This window comes from Drosophila tropicalis, unplaced genomic scaffold, assembly GCF_018151085.1.
Source record: "Drosophila tropicalis isolate 14030-0801.00 unplaced genomic scaffold, ASM1815108v1 contig_3, whole genome shotgun sequence".
NCBI lineage: Eukaryota > Metazoa > Arthropoda > Insecta > Diptera > Drosophilidae > Drosophila > Drosophila tropicalis.
This window is the reverse complement of record NW_027172753.1, coordinates 245,322-265,519: the sequence shown is the minus strand read 5'-3', so window position 1 is coordinate 265,519 and position 20,198 is coordinate 245,322. Positions and strand designations below refer to the sequence as shown.

Genomic DNA, 20,198 nt, shown 5'->3' with positions numbered 1-20,198 from the left:
ATTTTATTTCATTTGTTAAATGTGTCACGTTTTGAGTTTCCTCCATCCACATCTAATATTTGTCTCAAATATTTACCAGCCCATACGTGACTTAGTCTTCGCTTTCATTTTGACTTTCTTGATTCGCACATTCTCCATGTCCTTTTGCTTACTTTTCACATATTTATTCCTCCTTTCCTCTTATCATCCAACCCAATTTGCAATATTCTCATTTCTGTTAATAATTCACTGTCAACTTGTATATTTATTGCTTAATCACTTGGAAGACCACAGATAATATTCGACACATATCAATGTATGATAGAGAGAGAGACAAGAAGTTACCTACAAATGAAAGGAGAGAGAGAGAGAGAGAGAGGGAGAAAGGCAGTAACGAAAGAGTGAGAGAGATAGGGAGTGGGATAGAGACTGTCTATAAATCAAATATGAAATATTTGTTTCCGTAATCAGGTTAATTTGTAGTCGAAAGTCAATATACAGCAAACTGAATTGACTTTTGTGGGTATTAAGGATATATTTAATAAAAAATTGTGAGGATTTGATCCCAAAGCAGCTTTAATTGAATTTCAATCAATTGATTAATTGGGATAAAATGATTAAAGATTGAGCACAGGAAAAAACTAACAAGATTTTGTTGAACAAAATAACTAGATTAAAAGTGCAAGATTTTTGTAGTGTACGAAGTAAAGAATATCTTAAGTCACAATCTATATCTTATTTCAAGTACAAACAAAATTTTTGAAGAGCTAGGTAATCTTAATCACTCAAGGGATCGACGACTTCATATATTTTCTTAATTCAATCGTTTATTTCAGTTATTTATCCCTTCTGTTCTTATATATATTGCCTTTTAAAATGACAAATTTGATCAGAAACGAACTAAGCAACGATATTTCACAAATGTTTCTAAGGGGACATAGCAAGTCATCGAATTCTCATCGCAATGACCAAAGGAACGATATAAGCGAAGCCGTTATAACAGGATACTATATTCAGAACTAACCAATACAAATATATAAATAAATCTCAATTAATTTTGTGTTACATTCTTACCCTTTCGATACCCAATTATACATATATGAAAAATACGAATTAAAAGGAGAATTTTGTTTAAATTGATCTAAATATATCGCATAATGTTTTCCGTTGAATCGTTCATCGATTAATTCATTAATTATTTCATCATAAATCTCCTTGCGTATCCCTATAAAAGTCAAGACAATCTTTTGTGTTCTAAAGTAGATGCTTATTTTCTTGAGTACTGGAACAAAAACAACCCTTTCAAAGATATTTCTCAATCAACTATATTTAATCAATTCTAAATCAATTTCAAAATGGAAAATGCTTTTAATGTATCCTTAAAATATTATTGCTCTTTGCGATCATCATTCCTTAATCAAACAATCTTTAGAATGATGACGTTTTGGTTGAATACATGATTAATTAGCCATTTTCGAATACCCATTAAAACAAAATCATAACTCTATGATATCCTGTATCCTGTATTTAAATAGTTGCCTGTAAATTGACTTAATTTAACAGTTGTTTATAATTGTATATGTACAACTTAAATGCCATAGCTCTTTAAAGGAAAACATTTGGGATTCTCCCCATTTACTTGGAATGTCAAGAGGAATTTATATATGTATATATATCATACTCTTGTCTTTTGTTCATTGTGCGTGTGTGTGTGAGGTCTGAATTCTGTTCTGACCAACTGACAATAGACAAAAGCCGTCTAGACAAAATTTATAACGTTAATGTATTTGCTTTATTTGTCGTGTCGTTGCCTGGGATGCCAGGCATTCCATTTTGTAGCGTTTTAATTGTGTGACATGAGATTGACAAATGTTTGAAAAGTTTTGGCCGTAGCTTCATAGACATTGGACATTATTGCGTCCAAAGGGATCGAGGTCTGAGGTCAGCAGCATTTGGCCATAAGTCAAGTGTTAATTAAATGTTATGCTGGGCAGCCAGTCAGCACAGAAGCTTTCAGTTAATTTTACTGTTCAGTTCATTTTCCATATAAAGTATTGCAACCACATGGCGTATACGTAATTTACTTTACTGCCATTAAGTCAGCACATGTGTGTGTGTGTGTGTGTCCCGCTCTCTTCATCACTCTATCTGTCGTTGTCCCCTGTGTTTGTGTGTATGTGTGTATGGCGACACTTGACTTTTATTTATTTTTTTTTGTTTGCTGTTTTTCTTATTTCTTTTACAGCAGCTCTGGCAAAGATTGTGTGTGTGTGTATAATAAAAGCGCCACAAAGTATGCAACAGGAAATAAACGTCGCTTAACTTAACAATTACTGACACCATTAAAGTTCGTTCCAAGCAGCAACAATAACAAAAACAATACGCCCACTCAACACGCCCAACAACCAGTTCCAACCCTGTCCAACCATCTCCCCCTAAAACCTTTTGTCTAGTGAGTCAGCTGCCATTATAGTTTTACCTCCTCCTTCTGGTGGTTTTTTCTTCTTTTCTTGGTTGTTTGCTCCTGTCATTCTCATTGTTTCCGTGTGTGTATGTGTGTGTGGTTGTGTGGGTGACATGTGCCTGGCACAGATTGCAGGCAGCACAAGCATTGTGTCTGCACCTTCCTCTTTACCACATTTTTATGCAACTTTTTCTTTCTTTCGATTTTTTGTGTATATTTCCCATTTTTTTTCCTCCTATTTTCGGTAGGGGGCTTCTGACAACGACATTTTACAAGTATTTTATGCAAACGACTGCAAAATACTTCTTCTTCTTCTTCTTGGTCTTCTTTGGCCACAATTGAGCAAATTGCTGTCCGGAAATGTAGTTTGATTCTATAGCCAGAAGGTCTGCACACTGGAACACATTTACATCTAAAAACTTTTTAGTTCATGCCAAGTAATTTAAAAGTCCATTCGCCTTCGAGAGATAGAGATAGAGCAAGGGATCCCAAATGTATATTTATCATAATGCCCAGTGGCTGTTGAGTTGCAAGAGTTGCATGAGTTGCAGCTGCCGTTACCATTAACCCATTAAATCTCCGCACAATAAGAGAGGCCCCGCCACTGCCGCTGCCGTTGCCACAGCACGTTGCAACAAACTCAGCACGTAGCCACTTCCGTTGAGCAGAGAACGGGAGAGAGTGCGGGGTTTTATAGGAGAGGGCTCCGGGGTAGGATGCTATAGGAATTGAGGCCAGTTAAGTATGGTCGAGCACACAGAAGCTTTAGGTACCTGATGGTAGCTGGCTTCACCATTGCCATTAAATCAGTGTTAACAACTCAAGCGTTTCCCCATTTTTGACACACAGTGGTTCGTCCTCCAAAAAAAAAAACACCAACAATGTTGCACATTTTGTGGCTACAATTCCATTGCATAATCTGAGATCCAAATTAATTAGGGTCTGAAAAAATTTCAGTACTTAGGATACAAGACAGTGAAGTTTACCCCCCTGAAGTATGCAGTAAATCATTGCATTGTATAATTCATAAGGATTTTACCAAATTATTATGTCCATGTAAGGTTTGATAACAGCTGCAAGCGGATAGTTGATCAAGAACAGGAAACACAAAAATCGAGTTGGTAACGACAGTTTGAGAGAGAGATTGTTTGGGAGAGAAAAGAAGAGAGGGAAAGCAGTTGATTAACTACGAAATTGAAATACTTGTAACCTACTTTAATTATTCATTAATTAAAATTTACAAAGTGAAATTTCCTCATGCCACATCCCTAGATACTCCAAAGACAACTGCAGCTTAAAGATCAAACTTTTATTTTAGAACATTAGTCTTTTCCTTTTCTACCCCAATCATTTGGTAAAAAACTGAGACAATAGGTATAAAAAGAGTCTATTTTGATATTGGTCTAGCACTATTTTGGTTGAGGATGTTTAATTAAATATTCATTTGAGAAAAGTGTAATTTTAGCCCACTGTCGACTATGTATTTGCCTGTACCTGTTCCTTTGCTGTTTGCTTTTGCCCTAGCTCACGAAGCAGCTGGTTTCCTTTTGCTTTGTTCCTGCAATCACAGCGAAAAAAGAGAAAACGGAGGCAACAACTTTCGCTTTATTTGCAGAGTAAAAAAACGGAGGCAAAGCGAAGGGCGATTGGAGAAAAGTGCAGCATGCTTCGCGGCTGCTGACTCGCCAAAAACAATTATTTGCATATGCCAAGAACGTGTGAGAGACAGAGACGGAGAGTGCATGGAATAGAGGTTAAGATGAGGGGCTTGCGGATGCGGAGTTTACTTTAATATTTATTCTATAGCCAGCAAGCAGGCGAAAAAGCAAACAACTATAAAATGACTAGAGACTAGGATGCTAAATAAATTGAAGCAGAAAAATGCGCCACCTAATGGTCGCTGCCAGCAGCAACTGCAACATATGTCATCAAGGAGTGGGGGCGGGGGGACGAGACGTACATAGATGCAATGGGCGCTGGGTCTGGGCCGATAGGGTTGAGGTTGGGACCAAGGCCACCTGTTGTTGCTGTTGCCTGTCGCTGCACTTGTTTTACGCTATTTCCGTTGTCGTTTTGCCGACAGCTGTTACGGGTTTTCATTTTGTCTTTTTGTCCCGCCTCCGCAGTTTCATTTTATTTCACTTTGCCCAAGTTGCTGGTACTTTTTTTGTTTAGATATTTTCCTATTGCCATTTTCTCTTGCCTTGTGCAATTGTAATTGAATACTTTAAGTGATTTTCAATTAAACGACAAAACAAGAGACCTTTGACAAAAATTTAAATGGTATTTGTCGCCTTTCAGAATTCTCTTTAAACATCATCGAGACATACGATATTCATTTTCTTTTTTCATATAGGCCAACATGTAAATTTAAGTTATAGAATTATTCTTAAGCCTAAGGCTTAGGTTAGTCGCTGGTTAAACTTCCTGCCATTTATTGAGTATCCTTTTCCGTAAGGACTAATTGAGCAAAATAGCAAGAGAGGAGCGCCGCCCACTCATTCTGCACATTCTTTAGATTATTATTGGTGCCATAAAAAGTTTGCAATACTCTACCTAAACTTTAAAGCTCTGACCCCGACGTGATTTGAACACGCAACCTTCTGATCTGGAGTCAGACGCGCTACCATTGCGCCACGGAGTCTACGGAAATCCTTGCGTCTGGGTAGTCAACTTGAAATATCCATGAGAGATCATAAAAACTTTTCCCTTTACCATATCAAGAAGCTTCAACATCACTATCTATTTTTTAAAAGTTCCAAAAGTTGCTTTTTTATTAAAAATTCTATTTGTTTGTATTTGATTTCGAGAGATTTATTGTTATATAATCCTTTAATTTATTGGCATTTTAAATTTGATTTAATATTGGAAAGCTGATAGCGCTTTAAAAAGGTGGATTTTATTTTAATAAAAAGCCTTTGTAGCCAAGAGAATAAATATATTTTATGAAATTTCAAAATTTTAACTGCCCACTTTAAATCCTTGTGCTTTCGTAATTTTTTTATAGTTACTTTGTTATTTTGATTCTATTTTTCTTCATTTTTCATATTTTGTTTTTGTGATGAGCTTAGGTTATTGTTGAGAAAATTGGATTAGGTTTAATTACCAACCGCGCTTATTATTTATGAAATGCAACAAAATATACAGTAGAATCTGGTTATAACGACGTCGATATTCGACTCCTTCTCTTTCTTCCTCACCTGAATTATTACCAAATCAACAGAGAGAGAGAGAGAGAGTTGTGAGCGTCGGTGCTACGCAAGAAAGTAAGGTTACCGATCACTGATAAATGTTCATACCTTTCTTCATTTTTGGCAGGGTCTCAATATCCGGCCGAATTGTTGAAAATAATATGGTCGCTGCTGCTATAAGCGAAGCGGAACCCTTGGTGATATAAAAAGAATGTTTTCCGTAGAACCCAATTGACCCCGACGTGATTTGAACACGCAACCTTCTGATCTGGAGTCAGACGCGCTACCATTGCGCCACGGAGCCTACGGAAATCCTTGCGACTGGGTAGACAATTTAAAATATGCATGAGAGATTTATTGTTATATAATCCTTTAATTTAATGACATTTTAAATTTGATTTGATATTGGAAAGTTTATAGCAAATGCTATAGGTGGGTTTTATTTTAATAAAAAGGTAGAATCTGGTTATAACGACGTTTAAGGGACCGACAATTTTACGACGTATTATTCTAAAAACACTCTTAAGGTTGTCATGTTTGTAATGGGGTTTAAAACAAAGCAAACAAATAAATAAACGAAATTTGACTCCTTCTCTTCCTTCCTCACCAGCATTATTACCCAATTAACTGCTATGTTTATAAGGCGACACTAAAAGTAAGATAGAGAGAAGACTGATAAATGCCCATATCTTTCTACATTTTTGGCAGGGTCTCAATATCCGGCCGAATTGTTGAAAATAATATGGTCGCTGCTGCTATAAGCGAAGCGAAAGGCCCTTCCTTCAGCCTAATTAAAAAAAGTTGGTTATTACTATATAAATAGTATATAATATAAAAAAAAAGATGTTTTCCGTAGAACCCAATTGACCCCGACGTGATTTGAACACGCAACCTTCTGATCTGGAGTCAGACGCGCTACCATTGCGCCACGGAGTCTACGGAAATCCTTGCGTTTGTGTAGTCAATTTCAATTTCGGTAAGAGATAATAAGACGTATTCCCATCAGTATTGCAAAAGGTTTTGATATCACTATCTATTTTTTAAAGGATGAGAAAATCTTGATTTAATTAAAAAATCTATACGTGTGTATGTAGTTGATTTCTAAAGATGTATTGTTATCAAATCCTTAAATTTATTGACCAAATATTTACGTAAATGTACGTATTTGATGTTGAAAAGTTATCAGCGCTTTTAAAAGTTATCATTTCTTAACAAAAAAAAAAAAAAACCTTCTTAGTTTTGACCAAGTAATATATTTACACTCACATTATAGAATTAAAAAATAAGTTTGGCATCTTTCACCTTACTTTAAATATTCAAAGGATTGAGCTACTTCCGTAATACCCAAAATTCTTGTATTCTTTTGATCCCAATTCTTCGAATTTCCTTAATTTAATCTCTACTTTTCAATCATGACCTTATGTTTACGGCCATTGTCAAAAAAAAAAGGTTAGACAGAATTACCAACTGCTTTTACAATAAGGAAATCAGAAAAATTAAAATCTACATTTTAAAGATTTAAAAAAAAAAGGATATTTCCGAAGAATCCAATTGACCCCGACGTGATTTGAACACGCAACCTTCTGATCTGGAGTCAGACGCGCTACCGTTGCGCCACGGAGTCCACATCCACCTCAACGTCACCCACACAAATAGAAGGGGCACTGTCAATAATGTTGTTTCAATTGTTGTTGCTATTGCCGTGTCTAAAAATAATATCGCTATACTATGTAAAATATACATATATTTGTAGGTACATATGTATATATAATGCGCTCTTAACCAACGTCATTCATTGAGTTCGCATTAGCTGCCATCGTCATAGTCATATAGTCTAACATTCACCGCATTCAAATTCATTTCGTGCTTCCAATACCCTTTATCGATTCTTCAATCGGAGTATATAGAAAGCAATCATTTTGTCAATTAGTATATGTAACTTTTATTTCCTCTAAAAAGCTAAGTCACTACATTTTCCTATGTTTATTTATTAGTAATTCAATTTCCCAATTTCCATTCTAAACATTTTATATAGGGTATTGCATGTTCGATAACTTTTATGACGCTCCATCGACTCGTTGCGCCTAGTTTATCTGCTGTTTCAATAAATGTTGGGTGTTGTTGCTGTTGCCGCAAGCTAAATTTAGTTGCTTTTAAAACGTTGAGAGTAAATCATGTGTTTGGGGTTCAGTCAGTTAGATTAGATAAACACTGTCCATGGAAACTGGTTTGCCGCAATTGAACTACTTTTTGCATATAGTCACTACGAGAAAAATGCATTCACTTGCACCTGAACCCAAGTAAGGGCATTTGAAATTGTGTACACAAAAGAACAATCTTGATCCATTAGAATGAACATAAAGCTAAGCTTAGAATATCTAACTTCTCCAACTAATACATCTGAAATTAAAGAAAGTTCTAAAGAATAAACGACTAAACATATTTTAAATTTTGGCTTTAAATTTTAATTCATATTCTTAATAAAGGACATTGATAGATTTTTAGAGAGATTTAAACCTACAAACAAATAATGGCTAAAGTTAAAGAATTTACTGAGTATTTTTACTGGAGTTTTGATTAAATTTTTATAATTTTATTCAAGCGTTAAGCCTTGGGAAACTCACGCATACAAGCAAAAAATATTCCGAGCAAACTAATAAATACTCAACAGTTGCATATTTTTGAAAATTTCAGTGGAAAATGAACATATGAGATGCGGAGAAAAAGCAGTGAAATCTGAAACTAAATAAAAAGCAGGCGAAACGAATGGTTTTTCCTTTTTTTTTCCACTTGCTGTTTTTCTCTTTCTGTTTCTGTTCATTTTTTTCCCATTTCAGCCACAAAAACTTTACAGTCTGCGTGTGTGTGTGGGTGAGCATGTGAGTGTCTGTATGTATGTGAGGGCCACAAACAAAATTGCCAGCCAGGCGCTCAGATAACAGTGTAGGCGTCTCGGCTCGTTGCTTATGAAGGGGAAGGCTAAAAGGGAGATTGTAACTGTGTAAAAAGGTGCGTTTTGTTTCAGTCTCTCCCTATTTTTCTCTCTCACTCTCTTGGTCTCCCTTTTCTTTTTCGCATTGTGGGAGTGTGTGTGAGTGTGTTCTCATTAATAAGTAAACACTATTGCATATACACAGAGCTACAAGCGTATCCCAGACAGCAGCAAAAACTCTCCTCACACACACACACACGCATAAAGCTCACATAAAATCTCAAAGTTAATGGTTGGCCCAACTGCGGCAATTCTTGCACACAACTTTATATATATGTATGTATGTATTTCTATATGTATATGTATATATCTTCTTCTGCTTCTTCATCATCCTGTATTTTTCCCTCAGCAACTTGTTAAGTAGTTCTGTTTGCCCTTGTTGTTGCTGTTGTTGTTCATGTTGTTGTTTCTGTTGTTGGCTGGAGCGTATCATAAGCTCTACTTAATTCGTTTAAGAAAAACGCAAGTAGCTTTTGTCCACAGACACCAAAGCGAACCGTAAAGGCATAAGGATTTGATGCAGAACACAAAACAAAAAATTAAAAAAAAATATAAGGCTGGAAAATGAGCAACAGCAAAAAAAAAAAAACAAAATCTAGAAATTTTATTTAAAGTTCAACTCCGGCTAATTAAACGGGATAATTTTGTAAGCACTAATTAGCTTGTCCTCGTTAAGGACTTGGGTCCTTGTTTACGTTGACCAACACTACCATCAATGGGCGAACTAAGTGAAGTAATGTAAGCGAAATTATCCCACAAGAATAAACAAATTTTAAGATGTACCCAAATTTTATTCTTTCATCCGCCAATCTTTGCAGTTAAGAGCTTACTTTTTGCTTTCTTCTTAAGGATATACACTGACCAGCAAAACAGTTAACCAATTTGCAGGCACCCCATAGCTTTAATCATAGTTTAACTTCTATAATGATTGATCGGTCTATCAATTCATTTTCCAACTATTTCACTACCTTATCAAAAAGTTTAAAGTCATTTGGTCACTCGGAAGAGAATGTGTTAGCCAGATTGCCAACAAAATCCACTCGTCCAGGAGTTTATAATTTTTGTGTTATAAAATATGCAATATGCAAAGGATGTTGAAAGAATCATTATAAAAAAGTATAGTGGCTTAGCCTTCCGGATGTCCTTAGTCTTGACCTTAACTCTATTAAGCCACAAGAACGACATTCACATTTAATATCTAAAAATTTAACAAATTAACAAATTTAGTTGGATTCATTTCATTTTCTGTTTCTATGGTAATTCGGGTACAAATATGACTAAAAACTGTCTTATCCAGGTCGGCTCTTTATTTTACCTGATTTGAAGAAGTTTTCTCCCAACAACATATTATTACTTTTAGAGTTTTCCTTTAGGAAGATACATAAATTCGTTTTTGCCATGAAATATTTCAGGTCACGTTTTATTTAGTTATTTGTATAATGATAAACGATATCTACGTATTGACTACAGATTCGTAATGTTGCTAGTTAGCAAAGTAACTAGTTTAATCGATAGAGAAACATTTGCCATAATTTTCGATTAACCTAAGTGAAAACTTTCTTTATAATTCAACTTATGTGATTACCAAAAACTTTCTTCCACCCATCCTTTTGGCACTCATAGCCAACCTCTTCTTTCTGTTTAAGAGAGTTTGCTTTCAAGGTGTTTTTCACTTTTCATCAAGTGCCGACAAACATAACACAGACATATATGTACTTACATACTTTCATATGTGACTATGTATGTGTATTTTCACTTATACTTATAGTTTTCTTTTTTAATTAGCTTGACAACATCGAGAAATTACAGCAATGAGGAGAGTAAAAAAACTTATTTAATTAACTTTCTCCATTCAAGCAGCTAATTAGGTTTTTAAAGTTCCTTTTCATGGTTCTTGTTATTATTGTTGGTTTTTGTTGTTGTTGGTGGCCATAAAATAGTTACCATATTTTGTTCGTTTGTTTGTTTTACATGAAGTCTGCGGGTGCTGCAGTTCCGTTTTTGGCTTGGTCCGGCATAAATTTACATAAATTTCATTTTAAGCCGTAACAGGAAAAAAAACGAACCTAAAATCGATAACGGAAAACTAAGAGCAAGGCTAGCATCAAATTAATATGATTAATTGACACGTTAGTGCTGCGTGGCCTAAAAACTAGCTGAATATGCTGAATATACATTTAAATTATGGGTTAGACTAACATATGACCTGTAGAAGATATTGGACTGATCGATGGAAATATTCTTATAGATGTAATCAACTTTCTTCGCTTTGCTTCTGCTACTTCTTCTATTGTTTTTCAAATTTCCTCAAACTCTCAATTGCTACAGTTTCGTTAGCAATCACCTGGATGAACCTTTTTGGCCAAGATAGGACTCTACGAAATCACATCGCCAACGCTTGTTGACAGCCAGGCTTTTAAGTCGGGCGCGGGTGGTCTCTGTGTGTGTGGTTAGGCTGTGGGGGCGGAGGGCGGAGCTGGCTGGGAACCCAACTGCCTGATAGGCAACACAAGTGTACATACATACATATACGCCAGTGAAAATTGATGGACACACAAACATCAGGCGTCAGGTTGAGGTCAGACCAAAAGGGTGAGCCAATTTGCAACGAGGCAAAAAAACGCGCAAAAATAGAGCGAGCAAAAAAGGAAAGGAAAACACGTAAATTGTATGAAATTGACCAACAGCTGTGCGCTCTTTTGCAATCACATGAATTGAAATTATATGTCAGCTTGTTTGAAGCGTTGCCGGGGTTGGGGGTAAGTGAGATGTTAGTTTATGAAATATTCATGGTAAATATTTAGCAGCTAATATCGAGTTGGTGCGAGAATGGAAATTTTCGTCATGGGCAAACAGAATATAATTCAATATGAGTGCAAAATGTGGCAGGTCTATTAATCAGTCCAATGAGGCATAAAAAAAAAAAAAAAACAGGAATGTACATACAAGTGCGAATATTTCTATGTAAATATGTTAAATGGCCTCTGAGTGGGTGTCTCACATTTCGTTTATTGAGCTCAATAAAATATTTGTTTATTTTTTTGTGCACATAAAAAACATCTTTGCACTCACAATTTGTTCAAAAAGTTTCAGTCATGTTTCATTATACACTGACAGAGAATAAAACATATTGTAGAAGAAGCCATACATTTTCTTCGAATATAATTTTATCTGCCAAAATTCTTTGTAATTTAGACTCTTAAAGTTATATTCCAGATGATAATATAAAGAAAGATACTCTCATTGTTTTATGTTCTATATTCTCTTTTGCGATGTGTCCTTCAAAGAAGACAACAAATTTATTAGTTATACATATATATTTATATATCTATCTTAGTGTGTATGTAAGTTAATAAATTTCGTTGTTGTGGAGGTAATAACGTTATAATATTTTATTGAGTATAATTCAATGTTAAGTTATAATTGTGCGACTGTGTTCCATCACGAACCAATAAGAATGAATCGACTTCACAGAAAGTGTATTGCAAGAGAATAGTGTCTGGCAGCTTACAACATGCTGCCAATAATGCCAACTACCCAAACCCCGAAGTTGAAGTTGGCCGAGTTGACATTTTTTAAACTTTACAGTGCTAAACGCTCTAAGCCTCTGGTCAAAATAAAAATCCGTAAAGAATAAGATCTTTAAGTTTTCACTAAAGTTCAGTTAAGTCCATAATTATTTCTACATCATTCAATCATTAATATTCAATTTTAAGGCTACGGCAAATAGTTTAAATTATTGTTTTGAAAAGAATCATCAAGTATTATTTTGAAAATTGTTCAAAGATTCAAAATAGTTTTGAACGAATGACCGATTTTTCATATTGAACATTCGTTCGCAAATTTAACTTAAGTAGATAAGTAGAACGACTTCCCAAGAATATGCCTAAGAAAAAATGAAAACACATAATAGAAAAGCAAGCTGAATTTCATCTTTTAATAGTAAGTTAAAATAATGAATTTGTTTTCATACTAAATATACAGTTTTTTGCCTATTAGGGTATAGAATTAATCAACCAAAGCTAACTCGTTCTTAAAAAAGATATAAATAGAGTTAATGAGGCATTTCGGGATAATATGACAATAAACCTTTTTAGTAAGTTATAAATTGACCAGAGATAAGAATGCACTTAACCCTTGGTGACAACTTATTTAACTACCAGCCACTATTATGAGAAAATGGATAGAAAAATATCCATTTATTTCAGGGCATAAATTTCAATTATGTTCCTTTTGATGGCAACTCATCAAAAAGTTTTGCGACATTGTCATTAAATATCACATTTTTTTCTCGGAAAAGTTTTCTTGACATTTTCTTGTGCATGTGTTTTTTTTTTTGCTTTTGCGCTTACGTTTGTTTTGTGATAAATTAATACAAACTTACTTTGGGGCTAGTCATTGCAATAATTGTGCTCATTAAATATTTAAAAGCAAACTCTCAGCTAGACGTGGACCATGAACAGCAACAGGCAAAAGGAGCAAGGCCAGGACAGCAAACGATGTCGACGATGAGGACAAGAATGAGGCGAAATGTCGAACTATATAAAATTCATTGAGAGCAAAGTTAAGCAGAAGAAGTAAACCAGCAACAAGTTAGACAGGGACTATGATGAAAATGAAGGAACAGCAACAGCAGCAGCAGCTACAGCAGTAGCAATAGCAATAGTGAAGACACTGAAGACTAGAGGGGAATATCGTGCCAAGTAACAGTCACTTAAAATGAACCCAAAAGCCGTTGCTAAAATGTTCTTCGTGCATACTTGAAACAAGAACAGATTTAAGTGCCGCCCATCTATACCCAAGGATGGCAGGCCCGGTCGAAGCAATGGTGGGGAGTGGGGTATGATGGTCTGATTCTCTGACGGGGGGAAAATGTGAAGGTTCAGGGCCTCAATGCTGCGATATTTTTGTCACTTATATACACATTGGAGGCGTTTCTCAGCGACAAGCTACACAAAAAACACTTAAAGACAGCCCACAGGGCGTATACGTAATCTCAGTTGGAGGGCGTGTGTGCGTGCGCGTGCTTTAATGAATGTGTGTATGCCCGCTCGATGCCTGACTCTGCCCCAATAACGATTACAACAACGACTACAGAGAGAGTGGCATACGGAGACGACGAAAACGACAAGCATTGCTGATAAGAACTGATAATGATGAGTATCATTAACTTGAGTGCGAACAAACGGTTGACTGCTGTTGACATTAAGTTGTCCTTTCTGCTCTTCTTTATCATCAGCTTTAGCTATGTTCACTTTTTAGTCGATTTGGCCCCATCTCCTGTCAGTTATATCTAACCTTGGTAAGAATATTTGCCAATTTTCCTTCTTTTTTTTTTTGCCCTCCATTTGCATTTGTCCGAACCATTTGGTAACATTTTCCGTTTTGGATAAACGCATTTCCACGTTGTCCTTCATTTAAGCGTAAAACACACACACAACCTTTGACACTTTGACTATCAAGGCTACAACCAGGTCAGGCCTAGGTCTGCCTCTATGTAAAACCGATTGTACATACATACCAACTAACATAGGTGTATGCAGACTGAGTGTGTGTGTGTGTGTGTGTAAGCAGAACTTTTAGGCAGAGAAAATGCATTTATGCTGCCATTTAGTTTATCCACTGGACTGCAATTGAGTGCATTAGTGCAGCTTTGCTGATGCAATTTCAAACATTGTCATATCAGAGGGAAAAACAAAAATTCTGAAACATTTTTGGGGGAAATGTTAAGGGAAATGAACGAAATCCATTAAATTTACAATGCTTACTAACAATTTAGAAAAATCCTAAACGCCATAAATAAAGGTCATTCTATATTTTTAGTTTTCAACTAACAAGCTGTCAAATTTGTTTCTCAACATTAAATATATGTTAAATGTGTATGCATTAAGTAAAACTCTAGCAAAACTTATTGATAGGCGTTTTTTAAGAGATTACACAAACTAAACTTAGCTAAACCTAATTAGAAAAGGTTAATTTTAGTAGTAAAGTCAATTTCTGGTCACACTAAATTGCAGTGTTAAATAATTAGTGTTGAACAGATCTGGTCAACAGGTTTGCCTAGCAACGTAACATATAACTACATACATACATAAGTAAGTATATGTTTATGAGAATGCGTTTTTTATTTATCTATTTTAAACCTTTTTCAATTTCTTTTTTGATTCTCAAAAATCGCAAAAGAACAATGAAAGAAAATACTAAAAATGAAATGAAAATTGCATTAGAAGTGGGGGGAAAATTAACTCAATTCGATCGATTCGTTGCTCATACACTAACATTGAATACAATCAAACTGATTGCTTACCAACAATCGTTTTTTGTCTTTTTCTTTTTATGTTGCAGTGGTTTTTTCTTGTGCTCGATTTTTTGTTCACTTTTTTCAACATTCTATTTTGCTTGAATTTTGCTTTTCATTCAGAGGGGGCAACCATGGAGAAAAGCAAAACTGGTGCTGGCGTTTACATGGTTATCTGATAACTTAATTTGATTTGCTGCTCACTCACACACAAACAAAAACACTCAATCGCACATACACACACACACACAATTGCAGTCACACACACTCAATGACTCTTTTGTGTCTGTGGCTTTTTCGCTCGATTTCCGTCTTGACGTTGACTTTTCGATTCAACGATTTGTGCTTTTTATTTGTTGCAACTTTGCAGTGCATACTTTCGGGGTGATTTTGCTGCAGCTGATACATGTGAGACCATATAAAAATGTATTTTTTATATGTGTATGCATTTGAAAGATATATAGACATTTATATGCATAAGTATGTATGTTTCAAATCTATAACATTAAGCTTCTTGTTCTACTTTAGAACGAAAAACTAAAGCTTTCTATTGCATTATTTAGGGGGGAAATGTTTCTAATGTGACAATCTGTATATTTTATTATAAGCTCATTTTAAGACATATTTTGACTTTCAAAACCCGCCTAAGAGAGATTTCAATCACATTTTACGGATTGATTTTCTAGTGTTTAAGAGTTATAAAACACAAACTACATTTTTAGATAGCATACTTTTGGGGTGACCCATGCTCAAGTGTGATTAATGTTTGTTGAAACTTAGTTTAGCTTAATTGCTGGCATTATGTATGTACATATAATAAGTACAAAATTGAGTTTAAAATTTTAGATTTCTAGTGTATAATCAAATACTGAAACTGAAGTTTAATCTGACGTTTTGTATGGCAATTTCCAGCAATTTTCATGAAGCTGTCAGAATCCGTTTCGAAAGTAAAAACTTTTTTATTTTTGTTCTCATGCAGAGAGTTTTAAGCAGCTTTTGTTACTGGAATATGCAAAAAGTTTGCAGCCAACAACATTAACATTTTTTAATTAAAAAAAAGAAGGAAGAAGACGGCAAGAGCAACGGAGTGATGGAGATGGAAAAGTACAGAGTGTGGGAGAGGGGAGACAACAGACAGTCAGAAAGACACGAGCAGACGTGAGCACTGTGCACGTGGCGTATGAGTGATGTGTGGGCGTGGGCGTGACTACCAAAAACCTGCTGCCACTTCTTTAGCTGTCCTTCCTTTTGTTGTTGTTGCTGTTCCCTCATTTTGGCCTATTTAATATGCATAATAAATGACAGCCGCCTTTTCAAACATCAACAACAACAGCAGCGAAAAAAGAGAAATACGAAAGAAAGAAACACAGGACGAACGAGAAAGAATGTAAAAAGCATAAATTATTTAAATTGTATTTTCCATTTGGGCCCCCAATATTTGCAGTAGCAACAGCCTATTGGTAATGCTGAATGTCGTTCTCGAATACGGGTTTCAGGATATGGGCATGGATCCTGGCTACGGGTCCATTGCCAGATGCATGCCATGCACACATCCGGTCAATGAACGAACGTGCCAACCGTTGGCAGAGAGATAATTTGCCATAGTTTGCCTTGGAAAATGCGAAATGGACCCCGCCCCCATTCACACCCACTCGCACACGCCCCCACATACACACACACACATACACTGATACGTCCAATGAATACGAAAAATACTCCACACAATGGAAAAATCAATTTGCTCAAAGATGGCCAACAGCCAAAACAAAGTGAATGAGGAAAAAATATGGAGACAGAGAAAGAGAAAGAGAGTGGCAAAGCAATAAAGAACCGTAATTACCGTGAGTCGGAGTGGCTGAGCCACTCTCTACCAACTCCCACATCGACTCTTCGATATAGAGCACACCAACTTCGTCTCCAAGTTCGGCCGTGACCCGATGCTCGTGTAAATTTTTGCAAATTGAAAGCGGGTCAATAATATGACAAGAACAACAAAGGCAACAACAGAAAAAGGAGAGACAGAAAAAGAAAACAAATTATGAGGGAAAAAAAACTTATGAGCTCCTGTTCATATATACTGTGGGACGTTTAAAGTTAGTCCATTGACTAACATTAACAGGCATAATTAACTTAAATCAAATCATTCTGAAATGGAAATTTCTTGTTTGACAAGATGATTGCTACAAAAAGATATTTGGCCAAGTTAGAAATTGTGAATGTTGAATTAAATTACATGTAAGGCCTGCCTAGTAGGTAGGTATAGAAATTATATTCTCAAATATGCCTGATTTGGATGTTTATTTCAATTTCAAGTCAAGAATTCAGCCAGATATATCACATTTAACATAAATTCTTTTTATGTCTTTTAATTGTCTGTTAAGGTTGTTTAGCTAAAACTAGTAGAGAATCACAACTAACCATGAATAAAGTTCTTCATTAAATTGACTTCGAGCATACTAATTATCTGCAAAATTATACAAAGAAATCTTTAATAGTTCAGTTTTGGTTTGCCCCGAAGCCTAATTTTGAATCTTTAAATAACCTTTCCAAAGTCAAAGGGTATATTTTGTAGTTTGATAGTTAGTTTTAGACCCATCCTTAGAATCTCCGATCTAATTTTCATAAGTTTTATGGGTTGGAAATCAGCATGTTAAGCTATCTTATAAAAGTGAGCCTTTAGAATGGGCAGGCTATTTTGAGATTTATCAAGAACAAGTTTTCTCTAATTTTTTCAACACTTAAACTAGTAGGAAAGCGACTTAAGAATAACACCTAAAAGTTTTAATTGTTAGGCTCTCTGATATTGCCAATGTTCGATATAAGTAAACTAGAAGAAGGCGATGTAACGATGTAAGGCATTATCTTCCCAGACTTCGCTTGGCAGAAGTATTGTTTTCATTGTCCTTGGTTTGACTGCCATAGGGCATAAGTGTCATGAATTTCTTACCTAACCAATCGCCATTAACTAATAACTATAACTATGCGATTTAGTGGTAATAGTTTGCTAGTTAGTATTATTAAACTGTTATACTTCATCTCTTGTACGAGTATATATATAATGTACATTTTGTTTCGCCCATGGCTAAAGCTCGAAAACTAATTAAACAAGATTAACTAACAAGATTTGGTCCAAGTGGTAATAGATCTTAAGTTAAGTAAAGTTGATCTCATTGAAGTAAAATTTTCCTGTTCGTGTTGTAATTGAAAAACTTTTCCACAGTGCCAATTGGCATGCCAATGAAGTTTTTCATTCTCAACTTCAATTTTTTTCCATGCTTTTTATTTCGTTTTCGTACTTTTTTGGCAATATTCATGTGCTTGTGCTTGTGCCTGGCGTGTTCGTTTGGTCCTGCGTTTGCCATCATGTTTTACATGCATATAGAACAAATAAACATTACTTATGCTCGACACGTCGCTCACCTGGCTCACCTGACTGACTGCAAAAGTGTGCGGGAGTGTGTGTATATGAGTGAGTGAATGGCTGAGTGGGTGTACGAGTGTCTGTGTTATCGTTTAACCCACATACACTCACCCATTCATCTGTGTGTGTGTGTGTGCGTGTGCCCTGCCCGCAGGCACCCAAAGTCAAAGTCATTTTTACCGATAAAAGCACAGATATATTCTACTGCATATATGTACATATTTATGTGTGTGTCTATACGTATGTACATACATATGTATATACAGCGAGTACATTCACTCGTATGAGTACATTCAAATTGTTTGAATTTTCGCCTTTCCTTTTCGAGTCACCCTCTCTCTTAGCTCTTCTCCTTTTAGTGGCAGGCAATTTTTGTGCATGCAGCCTTCTGGAAATGGCAAATTGAATGCGAAATTGAACTTTTACCAGAGTGCCACATGGAGTTGCACACATTTCCGCAAGGAAATTTCATATAATTGTGTCTCGTTGCCATTGAGAATGGTGTGGAAGGAGGACAGAGAGAATGGGCATAGGGGAAACTGTTGCATCTTTTAAACCATTACCAAAGCCCCAGTCGTTTACCTCAAGTCCATTAAACATTTAAATGCCTTTTGCCATATATTAATATGGGTACATATAGCATTACGTATACGCCACAGCTGCCGGTACATGTAAATTAAACCTTATTGACGCATGTCGCGTATCGTGTGTATCATGAGAGAGGCATGGAGTTGGGTTGGATATGTGTATAGAGGGGCGTTAATGGGGGGGATGGCATTTATGTAAAAAAAATCGCACCACTTGAAAAATGTTTGGTCGTCAATGTAATCAGCATAAATCTGAAAGTGCGCGAAAAATTCTTTTTTGGTGGTGCTTAAAGCAAATTTGATTTGCGTTTTCGGCATTAGCAACAAGGCACAGCGAAGGGTGATTAAGAACTTTGTCAACTAAACAAAATAAATTGTCAAAACTATTGCCCAGTTCGCAATAAGCTTAACGATTCAATATAGAATAACTTTTGACATGGATATCAAAAGAATTTGTAGCATATCTAGGTTTAGTATATATATATCAATTTCTTGATATCCTTATCATTGCAAATACAAGATATCAATTACTTTTGTTTCATTTTATACAGACAATCCCTTGATCCGCCCTCGCCATGGCTTTGCCTCTCAATCAATAAACATTTGCGCGTATATAGGCTATGTGTGAAAGACGCAGCCGCCGCAGGTCCTTCACAAACACTAACACAATTCATAAATGCAAGGACTAAAGACGACGGCCAAGGGGAAGGCAAAGGTAAGGGCTTTGCCAACCTACCCCCAAAATCTACGTATCCATCGTCCTGCGCCTCACCTGGGCCAAGTCGAGCAGTTTAAAGGAAAAAAAAGGAAGATGAAAAAAACCAAGAAAAATGGATCAATAATTTCCCACAGCAGCCAAGACCAAGACGTTGACATGGCTCACTGTGTGTGTCCTTGCAAGGACAATTGTACAGCTCTGGCTGTTACTTTTGCCCCATTCATGTCCTTGCGCAAAAAAAATACATATATATGTACATAACAAGAGAAATAGCTGTGTGTGAATTGGATTTTGAGGCAAAGCTTGACATGAATATTGCATGAAGACTCCACTCGTGAGACCAAAAAACTGAACTGAATCCACTGCATGAACTGACCAAATCATATTCTTCTCCATGTCCATACAAGTGCCAATTAGGTGGCCATAGAGCCACGTGCCACCCATACAATTACACACCCACACACATAGCAAAAGAATAAACTTACAAAAATGTGAATTTTACCTTGAGAATCGAGGAAAACCAGAGTAAAATCAAAACCAAAACAAAA

At 35.8% G+C, this 20,198-nt stretch overlaps 1 protein-coding gene and 4 non-coding genes across 5 annotated transcripts in view; all 5 read right to left on the bottom strand.

Annotated features, from left to right (window-relative positions):
* LOC137572280 (serine-rich adhesin for platelets) overlaps positions 1–20,198 on the bottom strand; it is a 55,980-nt gene that overhangs the window by 9,302 nt on the left and 26,480 nt on the right. The gene's annotated exons all lie outside the window — the stretch shown is intronic.
* On the bottom strand, positions 5,016–5,087 carry TRNAW-CCA (transfer RNA tryptophan (anticodon CCA)). Its single transcript has one exon. It is a non-coding gene; the product is annotated as a tRNA-Trp (tRNA).
* On the bottom strand, positions 5,867–5,938 carry TRNAW-CCA (transfer RNA tryptophan (anticodon CCA)). The gene has a single exon. It is a non-coding gene; the product is annotated as a tRNA-Trp (tRNA).
* On the bottom strand, positions 6,499–6,570 carry TRNAW-CCA (transfer RNA tryptophan (anticodon CCA)). Its single transcript has one exon. It is a non-coding gene; the product is annotated as a tRNA-Trp (tRNA).
* TRNAW-CCA (transfer RNA tryptophan (anticodon CCA)) lies at positions 7,187–7,258 on the bottom strand. The gene has a single exon. It is a non-coding gene; the product is annotated as a tRNA-Trp (tRNA).